Below are 19,028 nucleotides of genomic sequence, written 5' to 3' on the forward strand. Positions count from 1 at the left end.
CCAATCACTTCGGTGGGAGTTACAAGACCATGGTGAGAAAGGTCATGCATTGTGGATTGTACATTTTATTATTAAAAGATGTCTTTGTCTTATTGAATACTTTTGGCACTGAAAAAAATTTTGTCTGGTATTAAGACTTCACTCTTGTTTTTAGTTTTTAATTGCTTGGCATGCCAACCCTTTTATTCTCAACATTACTGAGTTCCTTTGTTTTAGATATTCCTCTAGTATACTGCACGAAATTGGATTTTTCTTTGTGACAACAGCCAAGAATCATTTGTTTTTATAGGTAAGACATTCACACTTACTGAAATTATAACATGTAGGATGGAATTCCACTTGACTAAAAAAAAGTTTCTGGAAAAATATTCAAACTTTTACAATGTATAAGGTATGAGAGGTCACAAGGTTTTTTATTCATGAATCTATCCATCAGTTGCTGTCGTGTCAATTTTGACTCATATGGACCCTACAGGGCAAAGTAGCACTGTCTCATAGGGTTTCCAAGGATATAAATCTTTAGGGAGGCAGATTACTTCATCTTTTTCCTGTGCAATGGCTGGTGGGTTCGAACCACTGATCTTTTGGTTAGCAGCTGAGTGCTTAACCACTGTACCACCAGGGCTTCTTTTACTCAAGAGTAAAAACCAAAAAAAAAAAAAACCAAACCTAGTGCCATCAAGTCAGTTCCGACTCATAGCGACCCTATAGGACAGAGTAGAGCTGCCCCATAGAGTTTCCAAGGAGTGCCCGGAGGATTCAAACTGCTGACCCTTTGGTCAGCAGCCATAGAACTTAACTACTACGCCACCAGGGTTTCCTACTCAAGAGTAGTGAAGGACAATTTTGATGTATTGAACATAAGAATTCTGAGCCATAAAGACTGCTCAGTTTTCTCATGGTTAAAACAAGGCTAATGAATCCCACCTCATAGATTAAATGAGATGTGCAAGTGTCTGACTTAGATATATAGCTACCTTTGTGTCAATGGCAATGAAATTATTTTTGACCCATTTAAATTCCCCATTCTTTTTTCTTTTAAATCAAGTATAACATGGATTTGGTTTAAAAATCAAATAGAAGAGAGAAGGCCTTATCATGAAAAATAATTCTCTGCCCCAGAGGTGGCCATTTTGAATCATTTCTAATTTTAGTTCTTTTAGTAATTATCTCCAAATTTCTAAACAATATCCTTACTAAGCTTTTTTTTTTTAATTAACTTTAGACATTATCTATTGACTTTCTGCTGTGGCGGATGAAGGTTTTGCTCACTTACATACACATTCTCTCCCACTCTTTATGCAATCAATGTAGTTATTTCACTTTTTTTGTTACTCTTATTAAAGACCTTAAATCTCTGGTATTAGTTGTCTTTTGCCAAATAACAACTTACCCTAAAATTTAGTGACTTACAACAGTGATAAGCATTTATCTCACACAGTTTCTGTGAGTCAGGTGGATTTGAACTGCCAGCTTTTTGGTTAGCAGCCGTAGCTTTTAACCACTATGCCACCAGAGTTTCTTGGAATCCAGAAGCAGATTAGCTGGGTGGTTCTTGCCTAAGGTCCCTCTCTTATATGAGGTGGTAGCCAAGATGTCAGCTAGGGCTGCAGTCATCTAAAGACTTGACTGGGGTTTGAGAATATGCTTCCAAGATGGCTCACTCACATAGTTGGTGCTGACTGTTGGCAGGAGGCTTCAGTTTTTTGGCATGTGAACTTCTCTGTAGGGCTACTTGAGTGTCTTCTTTACAAGATATTGGCTTCCCTCAGAACAGGTAATCCACAATAGAGCCAGGTGGGAGCCTCAGTATCTTTTACCATGTAGTCTTGGAAATCACACACCATCATTTCTGCAAGATCCTCTTGGTTATACAGGTCAGTCCTCTTCAGTGTGGGAAAGAACCACACACGGTCATAAATACCAGAAGTGGGGATTACTAGGGGCCATTTGGGAGGCTGGATTCCACAGACTGCCTTCTGGCCCCCAACGATTCACATTCTTCCCACATGAAAAATACACTCATCCTAAGATGCATCCAAAGTCTGTGTGAGAGTTCCAAAATTGAGGTGTCTGATTGACCCCATCTTCCAAATCAAAAAACCCATCACCGTCGAGAGGAGTCCAACTCATAGCAACCCTATAGCTTTTACTTATTTCCCCTGCAAACATGGAACCCTTAGATGGCCATAAGAACATAACAACGAAAATATTTTTCTCTGTTGTTAAACTAAAGATATGAAAAGAATGTTCCTAAGAGATGCTCTTGACACAAGACCCTTATCAGGAATCCCTTCCCCAGCCCTCAGGAAATGTTTTAAGATAATTACTGGTTTGAGTTGTCTCTCCTCGTGCTTACCTAATCGTGCAAATTTCAATCAGAATGTTGTATTTTACCTCACAAATATGCCCCTGTGACTCCACCATTTTGGAGCATTTGGTTTTGGTTTGTGAGATCAGACATGTCCCTGGTTGAAACTGTCTTGAACCTTCAATAAACCTGTTTGCTTTTATTTTTAACGGAGTACCCGGAGTATGTGTTCTAACTCGCTGATGGTCTTATACCTTTAAATCTCTACTCAAAGACCAGGATCACACCATCTAAATAAGATATAGTTGTAGATATGGTCCCTTGAGTACAAGTACTAGAATGTTGTTTCTCCTAATCTGAAGGCCTGTGAACTAAAGAGATAAGTTATCTGTCCCCACGTACTCAACAAACAATGGTGGAATAGACATAGAATAACCTCTATATACAGTCTCGTTTTAAAAGGGAGGAGGAGTCCATAAAAATTCTGAAATCCAGTTGGAACTTCTTTATTGGAAACCTCCTTGACTCAGTCCTACTCCTTCCCTGGAATGATTCTCCATGGCTCTTGGTTCTGCCTTCTGGGCTCTTATTGCCACCCTTTGAGTTAGCCTACCTTTTTACTGAAAAGTAGAAAGGTAACCTGTGTTTGCAGATGAATAGTTTCTCTGCTTGCTTCCTGCCTGAAAAGTTTTTTTTTTTGGGGGGGGGAGGAGTGGGGGTGGAATGGGGTCCAATGTTTATTTTCATTTCGTATTGTTTCTTTTCTGTCTACTCCAATATACTTCCACTATAATTTTCTTATAGAAGGTTCACTGCATTAGACAAAACCAGGCACCCAGGAATTTCTTTGTGATAAGCCCTTTTTTTTCCCTGGCCTGCCGAGACAGTTGAGGGAAAGCACCTTTAAGTTTTTAAGAAAGATCTATTGTTTAAACATCACTTTAGATCTTTCCAAGTTCTTAACCAAAGGGTAACAAAGTGAAGCCATACCCTTTGATTTATCTTCCCTGACAGTGTCCAAGATTGAATCTTTTCCCAGAAGCCATATCTTAATTTTAGCATTGTTTTTCATCTGGAGAGGCTAGAAATTTTCAAAACCATCAAGTCTTGGTTTCTTTTTGTTTAAAGTGCTTTCTCTAGCTTATCTCTTTCTTCTTGCAGTTTACGCTGAACAGTAAGAAAAAAAAAACTAGGAGACATTTCCAACACTCTACGTGGAAATCGCCTTCTCTAGATTATCCACTTTATTAAGTACATTTTCTGTTTTTCATATTACTGCAGGCAGCAGTGTTGCTATACTTTCTGTCACTACATAACAAGGATTTCCTTTCTTCCAGTTTTCAGCTTCCTTTAAGTCCCTACCTGCGGTCTCCTCCAAGGCCAGCTGAATTCTACTAAAAGTCACTTCAAGGCACTTAGGTTTTCACTAACACTCTTTTAAGTCCTTTCAGCTCCTTCCCACTGCCTGGTTCCCAACCCATTCCCATATTTTAGGTTTTGTTATAGGAGCACCTCAATCCCAGTACCAAAATCTAAATTAGTTATCCATTGTGGCCTAACAAATTGCTCTAAAATTTAGGGGCTAAAAACATCAATAAACCTTTATTATCTCACAGAGCTTTTGTAGATAAGGAATTTGGGAAAGGCTTCACCAGGTGGTTCTGGCTTGGATTCTACATGAAGTTGCAGACAAGATGTCAGCTGAGGCTATAGTCATCTGCAGGTATCTACCCCCAAGAGGGCACACTCACATGGATTGCAAGTTGGTGTTAGCTGTTGGCAGGAAGGCTCAATTCCTCACCATATAGATTTCTCCATAGGGCTACTTGAGTGTACTTGCTACCTGGCAAATGGCTTCCCCCAATACAAGGGATCCAAGAAAAGCCCTGTAGAAACTGCAGTGTCTTTTCTGACCTATGCTTGGAAGTCACACACCATCATTTCTGCAAGATCCTCTTTATAGATACAGATCAGTGCTATTCGATATAGGAAAGGACCATAGGAAAGGACATGAATCTGGCAGGGATCATTGAAGCAGTCTTGAAAGTTGCTTACTACAACTCGCTTTCTTATTTCTCCAATTATAAGCAACATGTCCTAGGCTACCAATACTAAAATGAAGATACTTGCTTTCCCACACTTCTCTCTGCTGTCATGGACCCTTTCCATCATCAAACTGTTGCCAGTCATCATTTACTTATTCATTGTTAAGGTTAAGAATATTTACATTCTATTCTGAAACCATAATTCACTTCCATGCTTTGTTTATATGTTAATTCTAAAAATAATTAAAAAAAACCCAGTAACTAGCATTTACATTTTTATAACTCTGTAAAAAATGATTACTACAGAGCCACATAGTAAGCAATTATATTCTTTCTTTGCCTTTGGTTCCAATGTCACAATTGCCATGCCATACAAAGGGTAATGTTTAAATTAGTTCTACTTCCTTTTACCCAACAGCTGCTCAAAATTATGCCATTATTAATTTCCTTTTTTATTTAAACCATGACTTTCTTGTACAGTTTTTATTTCCCTAGAGCTTGTCTCATTTTTATCATTGGCAGAAGAAACTTATTCCTTCTTTACCATGTCCTTAAACACTTCCTTGTTCTTACCTTTTCTGTTTATTAATTATCTATTAAGTCAATCTGATTCTTGTGCTTTTATGGCTGTATCTATTCAGATGCTTTCAGCCTCAAAAAACAAAAACACGACTCAAACTGAGTTAAATAATACCTGAAAATCTAAGGTAAGATGGCTTTTAGAGTTGGTTAATCCAGTTGCTGAATGAATCAAGTACCTACAGAGATAGTTTCGTGTTCAAGAGAGTTTCCTCATGATTGTAGGGTGGCTGTCTTTGCTTGAGGTACCTCTTACTTATTCACAGCCAGTGGAAATAGAGCCACTACCAGAAATCTTTCCAGAAGAACAAGAAGGGGCATTCCCAGACACCACCCTCTGCCCCGCACCAAACCTTTTTTACTGTCTCAATAGCCTGGATTATTGCTCTGCATGCCCATTCTAGAGCTGGTCACTTAGCAGGAAGATAAGATTATGTTGATAGGCTTATAACAATCAAATCTGCTCCTGATGCTGGAGATTGGCCAGAGTCTCCTAAGTCATATGAGATGAAGAGAAGTCTGAAAAACTGAATAATATCAGGTTACTCTTAGGAACGTGGTGGGGTCTATAACTGCTGGACAGGCAACTAATTATAAATATTAGAATAGATGGCTTTTTATTGTCTGTGGAGGTTTTATGTTTGGAAATTTTACAATGATGTCTTAGGACTAGTCCTTTTTCCTTTATCTTACTTGGCACTTTGAATATACCATCACTGCGAGAAGAATGAAGAAGTCTGTCTTGGAAGAAATATAGCCAGAATGCTCCTTGGAAGCAAGAATGGCTAAACTTTGCTCTCATACACTTTGGACATGTTATCAAGAGGGACCAGTTCCTGGAGAAGGACACCATGCTTGGTAAGGTAGAGTTTTGGCAAAAAAGAGGAAGACCCTTGATGAGATGGATCGACACAGTGGCTGCAAAAATGGGCTCAAACATAACAGTGATCGTGAGGCTCATGCAGGACCAGGCAGTGTTTCCTTCTGTTGTACATAAGATTGCTGTGGGTCTGAACCAACTTGATGGCATCTAACAACAACAACTTGGCACTTGCAGGAGGAAGATGTGACAGCCTGCTTCTGTAAAGATGTACAGCCTTGGAAACCCTACGGGGCAGTTCTACTCTGTCCTGTAGGGTCACTGTGAGTCAGAATTGACTCAATGACAGTGGGTTTTTGAGTTTTACTTGGCACTTTATAGGCTGTTTCAATTTGAAGTTATGTGTGTTCCTTCAGCTGCAAAATTTTTTCATTTATTATTTCTTGATTGGAGCCCTGGTGGTGCAGTAGTTAAGTGTTCACTTGCTAACTAAAAGGTCAGCAGTTCAAATCCACCAGCTGTTCCTTGGAAACCCTATGGGACAGTTCTACTCAGTCCTGTCAGGTCACTATGAGTTAGAATCAACTCGATGCCAATTTTTTTTTCCCTTGGTAATTTTTCTCCCATGGTTTTCTCTGTTTTGCCTTTAGGTCAATTGTCTGATTTGTCTACATCTTTGAGAAGTAAATGACAGTATTATCAAATTCCTAGTTTCAACCCATGTATTCACTTACTGATTCAATCATTTATTAAAATTTCATTAAAATACTACTACATGACAGGTACTGAGCTATGTGTTAATGATAAAAATACAAATAAGATCTTATCCTTGACCTCAGAAGGCATATAGTCTAGTGGGGAAGAAATGCTTTTAAATAAACAAGTGCAATGTTATATATCAAAACCAAAAAACCAAACCTGTTGCCATGGGATAGATTATGACTCATAGCAACCCTATGCTATATATGGAGAATAGAGTGCAGAATAGAGTTGGAATACAGAGGAGGGTGTAGACTATTCAATCAGGCAACGGACAGAAAAGACTTCATAAAGTGATGCCTAAGCTGCATCTTGAAAGATGAACAGGCGCTCACCAGGTGGATGGTGTGCAAGGGATCAGGGCATTCCAGGCAGGAAGAACATAGCGAACATGAGGGAACCACAAGAAGTTTGAGATGGGTTGAGTGTAGCGTATGATAGTGGTGGTGGTATGGAATAAGGATGGAGAACTAAGTGGGAACCAAATCATGGAGGGCCTTATATGCTAGGCTAAAGAGTTTTGACTTTACTCAGCAGGTAATGGGATGCCATCAAAAGGTTTTAATCAGGAGAGTAGCATGATCATGATTCTGCCACACAGGGGATAGTCCAGAAGGTGTATTGAGACATTAGAGTCCAGCAAACCACTTACAGCACTATCATTACATTTCAAGTGAAATAACAATTACATGATCTAAAGCCACAGAAAAGGGAATAAAGAACTATGAATGATGTGAAGGAGGTCACATTAATAGAACTTAATTAGATATGGGATGAGTGGACGGGATAAGAAAATATCCAGAAAGACAATCAAGTTTTTGGCTAAACGGTTGAACTTTAAGGCCATTCACAGAAGTATTACACACAGAAGAAGGAACAAATTTCCTGGGAGAAGATAGGTCTTTCTGGTGTTGTGTTGAATTTCAGATACCTGTGAGACATCCAATAGGAGATGTCTAATGGACAGTTGTATATGTTGTATACACACACACACACACACACACACACACCCCTAAAGCACTGGAAAGGCCACAGGGCTGCAGATACAGATTTTAGGTGAATCTAGTATATAAATGGTAGGGGGAAGACAAGAGAGTTGATAGGATTGCCCAGGGATTACATATAGAGTTAGAAAAGAAAAAGACCAAGGACAGACTTCTGGGAGCACTAGCATAGTAGTTGCTTGATAAACATATTTTCAGTAAATGAATTTTAACTTTATGTCTTGCTTGACCTGTTTGAAGTATAAACACAGGTATATCACTTATATTTTTTCAGATAATTATTGAGTTTTCACATGTCTTTATGAGCAGCAAGTCTAGTATTCATTCTAGAAAAATGCCTCTAACATCTAAGTAATCACTTTTCTTTTAGCAGGCTCTTTGGCCCCAGTGGTAACAGCATCCATCCAGTTGCTCAAAGCAAAAAAAAAAAAAAAATCTCAGAGTCATTTTTAATTCCTCTTTTTCCTTTACTTACCTCTATATACCCAGTCCATCAGCAAGTCCTATTGACTCTACCTCTAAAATATACCTTGAATATATTCACTTTTCTCCATTGCCAACTACCACCCAAGTCTAAGTTATCATCGGCTCTTGTCTGGACAGTTGTAATGACCTACAAACTTCCTACTTTTATTCTTGCCTATCTACAATGCACTAAAATGATCTTTTAAAAAATGTTAATTAAGTCCTGTCATTTCCTCTGTTTAAATGCCTCTAGTGGCTTTCCACTGCACTTTGAATAAAGTCTAATGTTCTAGCCACATGTTTTAAGAACTTCACAATCATTCTTCTCCTTAACTCTTTTTCTGAACTTCGTCTACTACCACTGAACCATGCCCGGCCCCCACCCACCTCCACCTCACTATGCTCCAGGCTTCTGGAAAACACCAAGTTTCTTCTTGGGTTAGGATATTTGCACTGGCTACTCCCAAACCTCACTCTGTCCTTCCTGTCATTTAGGTCTCAATTTAAATGTTGTCTCTCTGAGTGGCCTTTCTTGACCACCTAAATTAAAATAGCACCTTGTATCATTTCTTCATAGCACACATCACTACCTGCCATCTATCTATGGTCAAAGACAAAATATACCAGACAATTGAGGGGAGGCTCTCATTCAAACTATTGCAATAGAGACAATGTTCATTAATTAGGAACGTAAAGAAAAGGAAGGAAGCCTGAGGTTTTAGAGAGGCAGGCAAACCAGGAAGTCATCATGAAGTCTTACGGGAGTCATGACAAAGAATGGGGACAGGTCTTACCTGAGTCTTTGAGTAAGGGTGGAGGTGAATATGTGAGAGCAAGGTAGTCCTTTGTGGTCAGTCATTTCTCAGAAGGATTACTCAAATATTCTGCTTGGGAGCTTAGGGCTCCAATAAAATTTAACATTGTTTTTCTATCTATCTATCTATCTATCTATCTATCTGTCTGTCTGTCTGTCTGTCTGTCTGTCTGTCTGTCTGTCTCTCTCTCTCTCTCTCTAATCTGTGTCTGTCTTAGTCTATCTAGTGCTACTCTAACAGAAATACCACAAGTGGATGGCTTTAACAAAGAGAAATTTGTTATCTCACAGTCTGGTAGGCTACAACTCCAAATTCATGGCGTCAGCTCCAGGGAAATGCTTTCTCTCTCTGTTAGCTCTGGAGAAATGCCCTTATTATCAATCTTTCCCTGGTCAAGAAGCTTCTCAGTGCAGGGACCCTGAGTCCAAAAGGACATACTATTCTCCTGGCTCTTGTTTCTTGGTGGTATGAGGTCCCCATGTCTCTCTGCTCTCTTCTTTCTTTTATATCTCAAAAGAAATTGGCTCAAGACAAAATCTAACCCTGTAGGTTGAGTCCTGCCTCGTTAACATAATTGTCTCTAATCCCATTTTATCAATATGGTAGAGGTAGGATTTCCAACACATACGAAAATCACATCAGATGACAAAATGGTGGATAATCACATAATACTGGGAATCATGGTTTCCCAAACTGACACACATATTTTTAGGAGGCACAATTCAATCCATGGCAGTATCTATCTATCTATCATCTATCAATCTCTTTACCGCCCGCCTCCCACTCTGGAATGCGAGTTTCAGGAAATTAGGTCCACATTAATCTTGTTCACTGCTATAACCCCAGCATCTAGGTCAGTTAAGATAAGAACTGAAAAAAAAAAATTCTGTCGGGCTGGTCAATTCAAAATTTTTAATGAGCTTTGCAGCAGCAATTTTAGTGGAGTGGTAGAAATAGAAGACTGAAGGCAGAGTATTGAAAGGAATGGAAGTGATAGAGGTGGCAAACAGCATTTTATTGAAGCGCTTATCATTAAAAAAAAAAAAAAAGACATGGTAACAAGGAATTCAGGCTCAAGGAATGGCTTTCCTTTTTTCATTTCTCTCTCTTTTAAGATAGATGATACTCAGGAGAGACTAAGCTAGAGTCCAGAAAGTTGAGCAGAGCAGCCCATGGAGTGGAATGTTACTTTGCATTTAGAAAATACAGTTATCAAATATTAGAAAAAGACTTTTGCAAAACACATTTAATTGGAGAGTCTTACTTTGACCTCAAAGGGACTAGTATTTACTTGAGCAAAAGTTAAAATGTGTGTGTGTGTGTTTTATAGCAGAGACTGAGGTAAAACAGGACTTTGCTGGGGGTCAGCAGATCTAAGTAGAGATGAGATGAGTAGTCTTGGTTAAGTTATTTAGCCTCTCTGAATCACAAGTTCTTCAGCTGTAAGATAGAGGGAATAAGATCCACCTCAAGGGAGTTTTTATGAAGATTCAATGAGCAACATATGAAAAAGTTTACCTAAAGAATGTTTATTGACTAAATGCCATACGTAACGTTAAAACATTCTCTTAAGTAGAACTCAAGGGTCTTTTCTTCTGATCCAATATTTTTTGTTTTATTCTTGACTAGAATAAGCCAATACTTCTATTCACCTGGGATAAACCAATGAAGAATTGCTGGAGGTCCCAGATAGAGATACTTCCTAGAACTGTCTGGGACAGTCTGAAGGAGCAGATCACGCTGTTCTTCCAAGAAAACATCCAGGAAGAAAAGAACCCTTTCCTGGAAAAGATTGTATATTCGTTTTCATTTTTACTCCGATGTGAAGGAGACCTCCTTTTTTAGCCAGCTACATATCAAAGGAGGTAAACCTGTAAAAATTCTATGGCACATTTCCATGATGTTCAAAGTTTCAAACTGGATGCATTACAATTTGCTCAGTGTGAGTTGTGAATTTGTCAGAGAGGCTATCCCCTTCACCTTCCTATTTGCAGGCTACGAGACCCCAATCCATTACAGCTCAACGATGAGGACCATACACTCCATCCTCCTTATCCACATTTATTCCGAACTGGACGCCTAGCAATTTAATCTCAACTGGGCCACTTTCTTGCTTGCTTATTTACATCTATGTGAAATGAAACTCTCAGGACAGGTTTAGCAAAATTAGACTAGATGCCGAAGAGGTCCCTTTTTCTGGCTTAAAAATCAGTTTTTGGAATACTTATATGGCTATCCTCTTATCTTTTACTTTGAGTTGTGTCTTACCTACATGTCACAGGCCTTTAGATTAGTATGCCATCCTGCGACTGTTCTATGATAGACCCAGAGATTAGTCTAACTCTGGATATTGAAAGCGGTACATAGACTCAAATCTGAAAGGCTGAAGCCTTCTAAGACCCTAATTTGGTAGGAAGTCAGATTTACAAAACAATATATGTATACTAATTTCAAAAAATCACAGAGCGTTAAAACTATTGGAATCCTCAACTAGTCCAAACCCCTAATTTTACAAATGAGGAAACTGAGGCCCAGAGAAATAAAGCGACTTGTACGAAGTCGCTTATGGTGGAGAGAAATCTGGAACCAAGTAACCAAGTCTCCTGATTTCTAGTTCAGTGTTTTCAGTATACCATCTCTTTACTAATTTAAACACAGAAACAGAAACCAAGGAGATTATTTTATGGGCGACTTCTTCTCAAAGAAAACTAAGTTCAGTCATAGTTGTTTTCTTCCTGGAGAAAAAGCCAAAAAATAAATAAATAAATAAACAAAAAGGTGAGAATTCTTTCTGTGACTCTTATTGTATTTCAAACTCTGAGAGATTTAGGCCAGGTTGTTCAAATAAAGTTTCTTAAATTTGGGGGTTCTGTTACTCATTTATGACTCTTTGTTTTAGTTCCTTGGTGCTGCTGTAACAGAAATACCCCCAAGTGGGTAACTTTAAAGAGCCGAAATATGTTTTCTAGTAGTTGGGAAGCTAGAAGTCTGAATTCAGATTACCAGCTCTGAGGAAGGCTGTCTTTCTGTCCGCTCTGGGGTAAGATTGTTGTCTCAGCTTCTGTAGCCCTGGCCTTCCTTGGTTCCTTCATTATCTTCATGTAGCATCTATCTTCCCCTATTTGTGCTTGCTTATCTCAGTGTCTATGCTGCTCCTTTTAACTCAGAAGTTTTAGGTTTAGGACACATCCTACACTGATAGGGCCTCATTAACATAAAAATTTTCAGGCAGAATTCCATCCAGCACATATAAAACACTAAGCCAATTGCCTTCTAGTTGATTCTGACTCATGGCCATCCCCTGCATACGGAGTAGAGCTGCATTCCATAGGGTTTTAAAGACTTTGACCTTTCAGAAACATTGTTAGGCCTGTCTTCCAAGGTGTCTCTGGGTTGGTTTGAACCTCCAGCCTTTCAGTTAGTAGCCAAGCACTTAACAGTTGGCACCACCCAGGGACTGCTCCATTGGTATAGGAGTTAGGATTCCAACACTTATTTTGGGGGGACACAATTCAATCTATAACACTCTTTATGACATTGCAGATGCCTCCTTGGGCAAATCATTCTGAGAGCCCATGATCCTGATCAAGTCTTTGTCTTGCTGGCGTCCCTATTTTAGATAGGTAATGGTCCTGCTTTACAGAAACATTTAGGGACTTGTATCCCGGGGAAATCCTGGTGGCATAGTGATTAAGGGCTAAGGCTGCTAAGCAAAAGGTCAGAAGTTCAAATCCACCAGGTGCTCCTTGGAAACTCTATGGGGCAGTTCTACTCTGTCCTGTAGGGTTGTTTCTGAGTCAGAATCCACTCGACAGTAATGGGTTTGGCTATTTTGTTTTTGGTGTATCCCTGGGTGGTGCAAATGGTTAACATGCTCAGCAGCTAACAAAAGGTTTGAGGTTCAAATCCACCCAGAGTTGCCTTAGAAGAAAGGCCTGGTGCTCTAATTCTGAAAAATCAGCCATTGGAAACCCTACAGAGCACAGTTCTACTCTGACACACATGTGGTCACCATGAGTCAGGATCAACTTAATGGCAGCTGTTTTTTACTTTGTAAGTGTCTAAGTAAGATTGTTTTTAATTAGCACATCAGTTCATTTTTAAAATATTGCTCTGAAGAAGTTATAAGTATGGTACTTATAAACAAATTTGTTAAATAGAGAACTGCTTAACTTACTTTAAACAACTTCCCTAAGATGTTAGTTGAAATAGTAACAAATATTCTCTGTGTGTATTTAGATAAGATGCTTCAGCCCATGTTCCTCCTCCGCTCCTCACCATTGGAAGTATCAAAATATCAAAAGTAGGAGTCCAAATTAATGAGCTTTTACTCTCCTTTCAATATGTGATCTACATCATCCCTGACATTTTTTTAAAGAAGCAAAGTCGAATATGCCAAGTACTAGACATGTTGTTGGCATTTAATAAATGTCACAGAGAATAAGATTCTTTCCTAGTTAAAAGAATAATTTATATTGTAACCTTTTTACAGTATTGCCCTCTTCCCAAAATATGCTCACGAAAGCCTAAGATTTCTTTAGGAGATTTGACCTTAAAACTCTTAAGAAAACAAGAAATTCAAGTTTTATTTTATTTTTAATAATTTTTATTGTGCTTTAAGTGAAAGTTTACAAATCAAGTCAGTCTCTCACACAAGAACCCATACACACCTTGCTACATACTCCCAATTATTCTCCCCCTAAAGAGACAGCCCGCTCTCTCCCTCCACTCTCACTTTTTGTGTCCTTTTCACCAGCTTCTAACCCCCTCCACCCTTTCACCTCCCATCCAGGCAGGAGGTGCCAACCTAGTCTCAAGTGTCCACCTGATCCAAGAAGCTCACTCCTCACCAGCATCCCTCTCCAACCCATTGTCCAGTCCAATCCATGTCTGAAGAGTTGGCTTCAGGAATGGTTCCTGTCCTGGGCCAACAGAAGGTCTGGGGGCCATGACCACCGGGGTCCTTCTAGTCTCAGTCAGACCATTAAGTCTGGTCTTATGAGAATTTGGGGTCTGCCTCCCACTGCTCTCCTGATCCCTCAGGGGTTCTCTGTTGTGTTCCCCGTCAGGGCAGTGATCGGTTGTAGCCGGGCACCATCTAGTTCTTCTGGTCTCAGGATGATGTAGTCACTGGTTTGTGTGGCCCTTTCTGTCTCTTGGGCTCGTAATCACCTTGTTTCTTTGGTGTTCTTCATTCTCCTTTGATCCAGGTGGGTTGAGACCAATTGATGCATCTTAGATGGCTGCTTGCTAATGTTTAAGACCCCAGATGCCACTCTTCAAAGTGGGATGCAGAATGTTTTGTTACTAGATTTTATTATGCCAATTGACTTAGATGTCCCCTGAAACCACGGTCCCCAGACCCCTGCCCCTGCTACACTGGCCTTCAAAGCTTTCATTTTATTCGGGAAACTTCTTTGCTTTTGGTTTAGTCCAATTGTGCTGACCTCCCCTGTATTGTGTGCTGTCTTTCCCTTCACCTAAAGTAGTTCTTATCTACTATCTAATTCGTGAATACCCCTCTCCCACCCCCACCCTCCCCACCTTGTAACCACGAAAGAATGTTTTCTTCTCAGTTTAAACTAAGAAATTCAAATTTTAGTTTGTATCCTTAAAAGGGATGGATCAGAAAGAATTCTCTTTATAAAAACATGGTACAAACAATTAGTGTATCTTGAACTTTAACTATCCACAAAGGATCCTTAGGAAAAAGAGATGAAGAAGCTGGGCAGATACACCTGAAACAGAGTTCCTACCTTCAAGAAGCTTGTGATGCACTAGAAGAGATAAGCTATATCTAGGAATATCTTTAGTGCAAAGTAATGTGTGATGGAGAGACAAAAACAAAAGGATATGACATTTTAGAAATAAGTACTGGGAACACGGCAGTGAACAAATCTAAGTTCCTATCCTCAAGAAGATTACATTCTATTGGGAAAGACAAACCACATATAAACAACAGCTGTATATCTGTATCCATATTTCTTTATTATATGACATATTGCATTGGGCAAATCTGCTGCAAAAGACCTGTTTAAAGTATTAAAAAGCAAAGATGTCACTCTGAAGACTAAGGTGTGCCTGACCCAAGCCATAGTATTTTTAATTGCCTCATAAGCATGTGAAAGTTGGGGAATGAATAAGGAAGACGGAAGAAGAATTGATGCCTTTGAATTACGGTGTTTCGAAGAATATTGAATATACCATGGACTGCTAGAATAATGAAGAAGTCAGTTTTGGAAGAAGTACAGCCAGAGTGCTCCTTGGAAGTGAGTGTGGTGAGACTTCACCTCAGGTACTTTGGACATGTTATCAGGAGGGACCTGTCCCTGGAGAAGGAAGGACATCACTCTTGGTAAGGCAGAGGGTCACTGAAAAAGAGGAAGACCCTCAATGTGCTGGATTGACACCGTGTCTGCAACAATGAGCTCAAACACAGAGCAATGATTGTGAGGACGGCACAGGACTGGGCAGTGTTTTGTTCTGTTGTACATAGGGTCGTTATGAGTCGAAACTGACTCAATGACACCTAAGAACAACAACATAGGACATTAGGTGCAGAGTAAGGGGATTAAGAGAGAAGGGTGACACTATTTTAGATAGCGTGACATGAGAAGGCCTCTCTGATACTGTAATATATGACCAGAGACCTGAAAGAAGTCTGGAAATGAGCCAAAGGAATATCTGGGGAAAGAGCTTTCCAGGCAGGTGGAACCAAGTTCCAGGAACAATTCAGTGGGGCTAGAGCTGAGCAAGGAGCCCTGATGGTGCAGTGGTTAAGATCTCAGCTGCTAGCCAAAAGTCTGGGAGTTCAAATCCACCAGCCACTCCTTGGAAATCCTATGGGGTCAGTTCTTCTCTGTCCTATAGGGTCAATATGAGTTTGAATCAACTAGACTGTAACAGGTTTTTTTTGGTTTGAAAGCTGAGCATTCAGAGAGGGGATGAGAGGATTTGGTGAGAGATAGGACAGGAGAGATAACTGGGGCCAGAAAGAACCTTGGCTTTTGCCCTGAGTGAGATGGGAGCCACCGGAGGGATCTAGAAGAGCAGTGGCATGATCTGACATGGGTTCCAGCTTTGGCTGTTGTGGGGGACAAGCTCAGAGGAAGTCCAGTTAGGAGGAAATTTGAGCAATTCAGACCCAGGGCTTAGAGTGAGATGTGAAGAAGTCAGAATCTAAAGTCCTTGACCCATCAGTTGCCACTGAGTCGACCCTAACTATGGCGACCCCATGTGTTTCAGAGTAGAACTGTGCTCCACAGGGTTTTCAATGGCTGACTTTTCAGAAGCAGATTACCATGTCTTTCTCCTGAGGCACTCTGGGTGGACTTGAACTTCCAACCTTCCAGTTAGTAGCCGAGCTTGCGAACTGTACCACCCAGAAATTTCAAGCTCCTTGAAGGCAGGGACTTTAATCTGTTTTGTTCACTTTGTTGACATGTCGTGGGGCTGGCAACCAATGTCACAAAACAATATGCATATTGCTTTTTTTTTTTTAATTTTTATTGTGCTTTAAGTGATAGTTTACAAATCAAGTCAGTCTCTCATACAAAAATTTATATACACCTTGCTATATACTCCTAATTGCTCTCCAGCTAATGAGACAGCACACTCCTTCCCTCCACTCTCTCTTTTCGTGTCCATTCAGCCAGCTCCTGACCAACCTCTGCCCTTTGATCTCCCCTCCATACAGTAGATGCCAACATAGTCTCATGTGTCTACTTGATCCAAGAAGCTCATTCTTCACCAATATCATTTTCTATCTCACAGTCCAGTCCAATCACTGTCTGAAGAGTTGGCTTTGGGAATGGTTCCTGTCCTGGAGTAACAGAAGGTCTGGGGACCATGACCACCGGGGTCCTTCTAGTCTCAGTCAGACCATTAAGTCTGGTCTTTTTTGTGTATTACTTGTTTAATGAGAAACTCATTTGCTGTGTAAACCTTCACCTAAAGCATTAAAAAAAAAAAAAAAACTTAAACATAGAATTAACATATGACTCTGCAATTTTGCTCCAGGATATATACTCAAAAGAATTGAAAGCAAGGATGAAAACAGGTGATTGTATACCAATGTTCACTGCAGCACTATTCACAGTAGCCAAAAAGTGGAAACAACCCAAGTGCCCATCAATAGATGAAGAGAAAAACAAAATGTGGTATATGCATACAATGGAATATTACCCAGTCATGAAGAGAAATGGAATTCTGATACATGCTACATGGATAAACCTCAAAAACATTATACTGAGTGAAATAAGTCAGACAAAAGGACAAATATCACAACATGATAAACATAATTAATGTTACCAAATTTTACATGTAAAAAATGTTGAAATCACAAATGTTTTGTTATATACGTGTTTACCACAATACAAAAAGGACAAATATAGTGTGATCCTACTTATATGAAATACTTCGAACAGGCAAATCCATAGAGATAAAAGTTTATTAGCGGTTACCAGGGACTTGAGGGAGAAGGGAATGGGGACTTCTTGCTTAAGGGGTACTGAGTTTCTGTTTGGGGGGATAAAAACCATTTGAAAATGGATAGTGTTGATGGTTACACAACATAAAACCAAAACACCCACTGCCGTTGAGTCAATTCTGACTCACAGCGACCCTATCGGGCAGAGTAGAACTGCCCTGTAGGGTTTCCAAGGAGCGTCTGGTGAATTTGAACTGCTGAACTTTTGGTTAGTAACTGTAGCTTTTAACTACTATGCTACCAGGGTTTCCTTACACCACACGGTGAATGTAATTAATGTCGCTGAATTGTACACTTGAAAATGGTTAAAAAGGCAAATATTTTGTTCTATAAAACAAAAAACACAAACCCGTTGCGGTCGAGTCGATTCTGACTCATAGCAACCCTACAGGACAGAGTAGAACTGCCCCATAGAGTTTCCAAGGAGCACCTGGTGGATTCAAACTGGCGACCTTTTGGTTAGCAGCTGTAGCTCTTAACCACTACGCCACCAGGATTTCCTTGTTCTGTATACTTTACCACAATAAAAACAAAGAAATGAAAAGATACCGGTGCCAAGGTCTAACGTGGAGATTTTAATGCATATGGGGTGTGGCTAGGCACTTTTCCAAGTTCCCCAGGTGATTCTAATATGCAATGATGTTTGTGACTCGCTGTCTTGGTGGAGGGATAGGATAAGGCTTCAGCTGACATCAGTTATTGATTTGGTAGGGCCTTCGCCTATCTCTGCACTCTTTGTGTTAAAAAGCAGTCAGCTAGTTAAGCCTGCAGGGAACTTCCCAATGCCAAGCCCACAAGTTGCTTTAGGACCAGCTGTAGTCACATGCGAATTACAGCCAGGAATTTGCCCCAGAGTAACCTTCCTCCCCGATCCCCTTGGAATTTTATTGTTTTACCAGTATTCTTCATGCTTTGTCTACAATAAGTGACTTTATCAGCATTTTCAGGAGAGACAGCCAATACAAGAGTTAAAGTAGCAAGACAATATTTTTCCCTTCAGGAACGTTATAGGAAAATAAGACAGCCCTTCTAAAATTCATTTTTGGTTTTTAGACCAAGGACTAGCTGGCTCTTCTGACCGTGATCCGTTTCCACTTTCCCCCAAACCCTAAAATGTAATGGCTTCCAGCGTTACGCTAAGAATTTCTGTGTTCTGGGAAAACTTCTGACTTTGTTACGCAGAGGAAAGGAGGGATGATGTGGGAAGCATTGGCCTAGGTCTACCAGGGGAATCCTGAGACCCAGCAGCAGGACATGGGATGCTAATGTTGGGACTTCATAGTTTCAAGATTCCTAGGGATTATGAATTGCCCTCATGTACAAAACATTCTTGCCAGCTGTTGCTTTCTATTAATGGTTCTGTTGTTAGCTGCCACTGAGTCTGCCCTCACCCCCACGCACAACGGAACAAAACGCTACCCAGTCCTGGCCATCCCCGTGATCAGTTGCAGATTGCACTGTTGTCATCCACAGGGTTTTCATTTGCTGATCTTCAAAGTAGACCACCAGGCCATTTTTCCTAGTCCTTCTGAGACTGGAAGCTCTTCTGAAACCTGTTCACCATCATAGCAACATGGCAAGCCTCCATTGACAGATGAGTGGTGGCTGCACATGACCTGCATTGGCTGGGAATCAAACCCTGGTCACCCACGTCAAAATCTGTTGCTGTCGAGTTGATTCCGACTCATACTGACACTATATGACAGAGTAGAACTGCCCCATAGGGTTTCCAAGGAGCACCT

Source organism: Loxodonta africana, chromosome 19, assembly GCF_030014295.1.
Source record: "Loxodonta africana isolate mLoxAfr1 chromosome 19, mLoxAfr1.hap2, whole genome shotgun sequence".
Classification (NCBI taxonomy): Eukaryota; Metazoa; Chordata; class Mammalia; order Proboscidea; family Elephantidae; genus Loxodonta; species Loxodonta africana.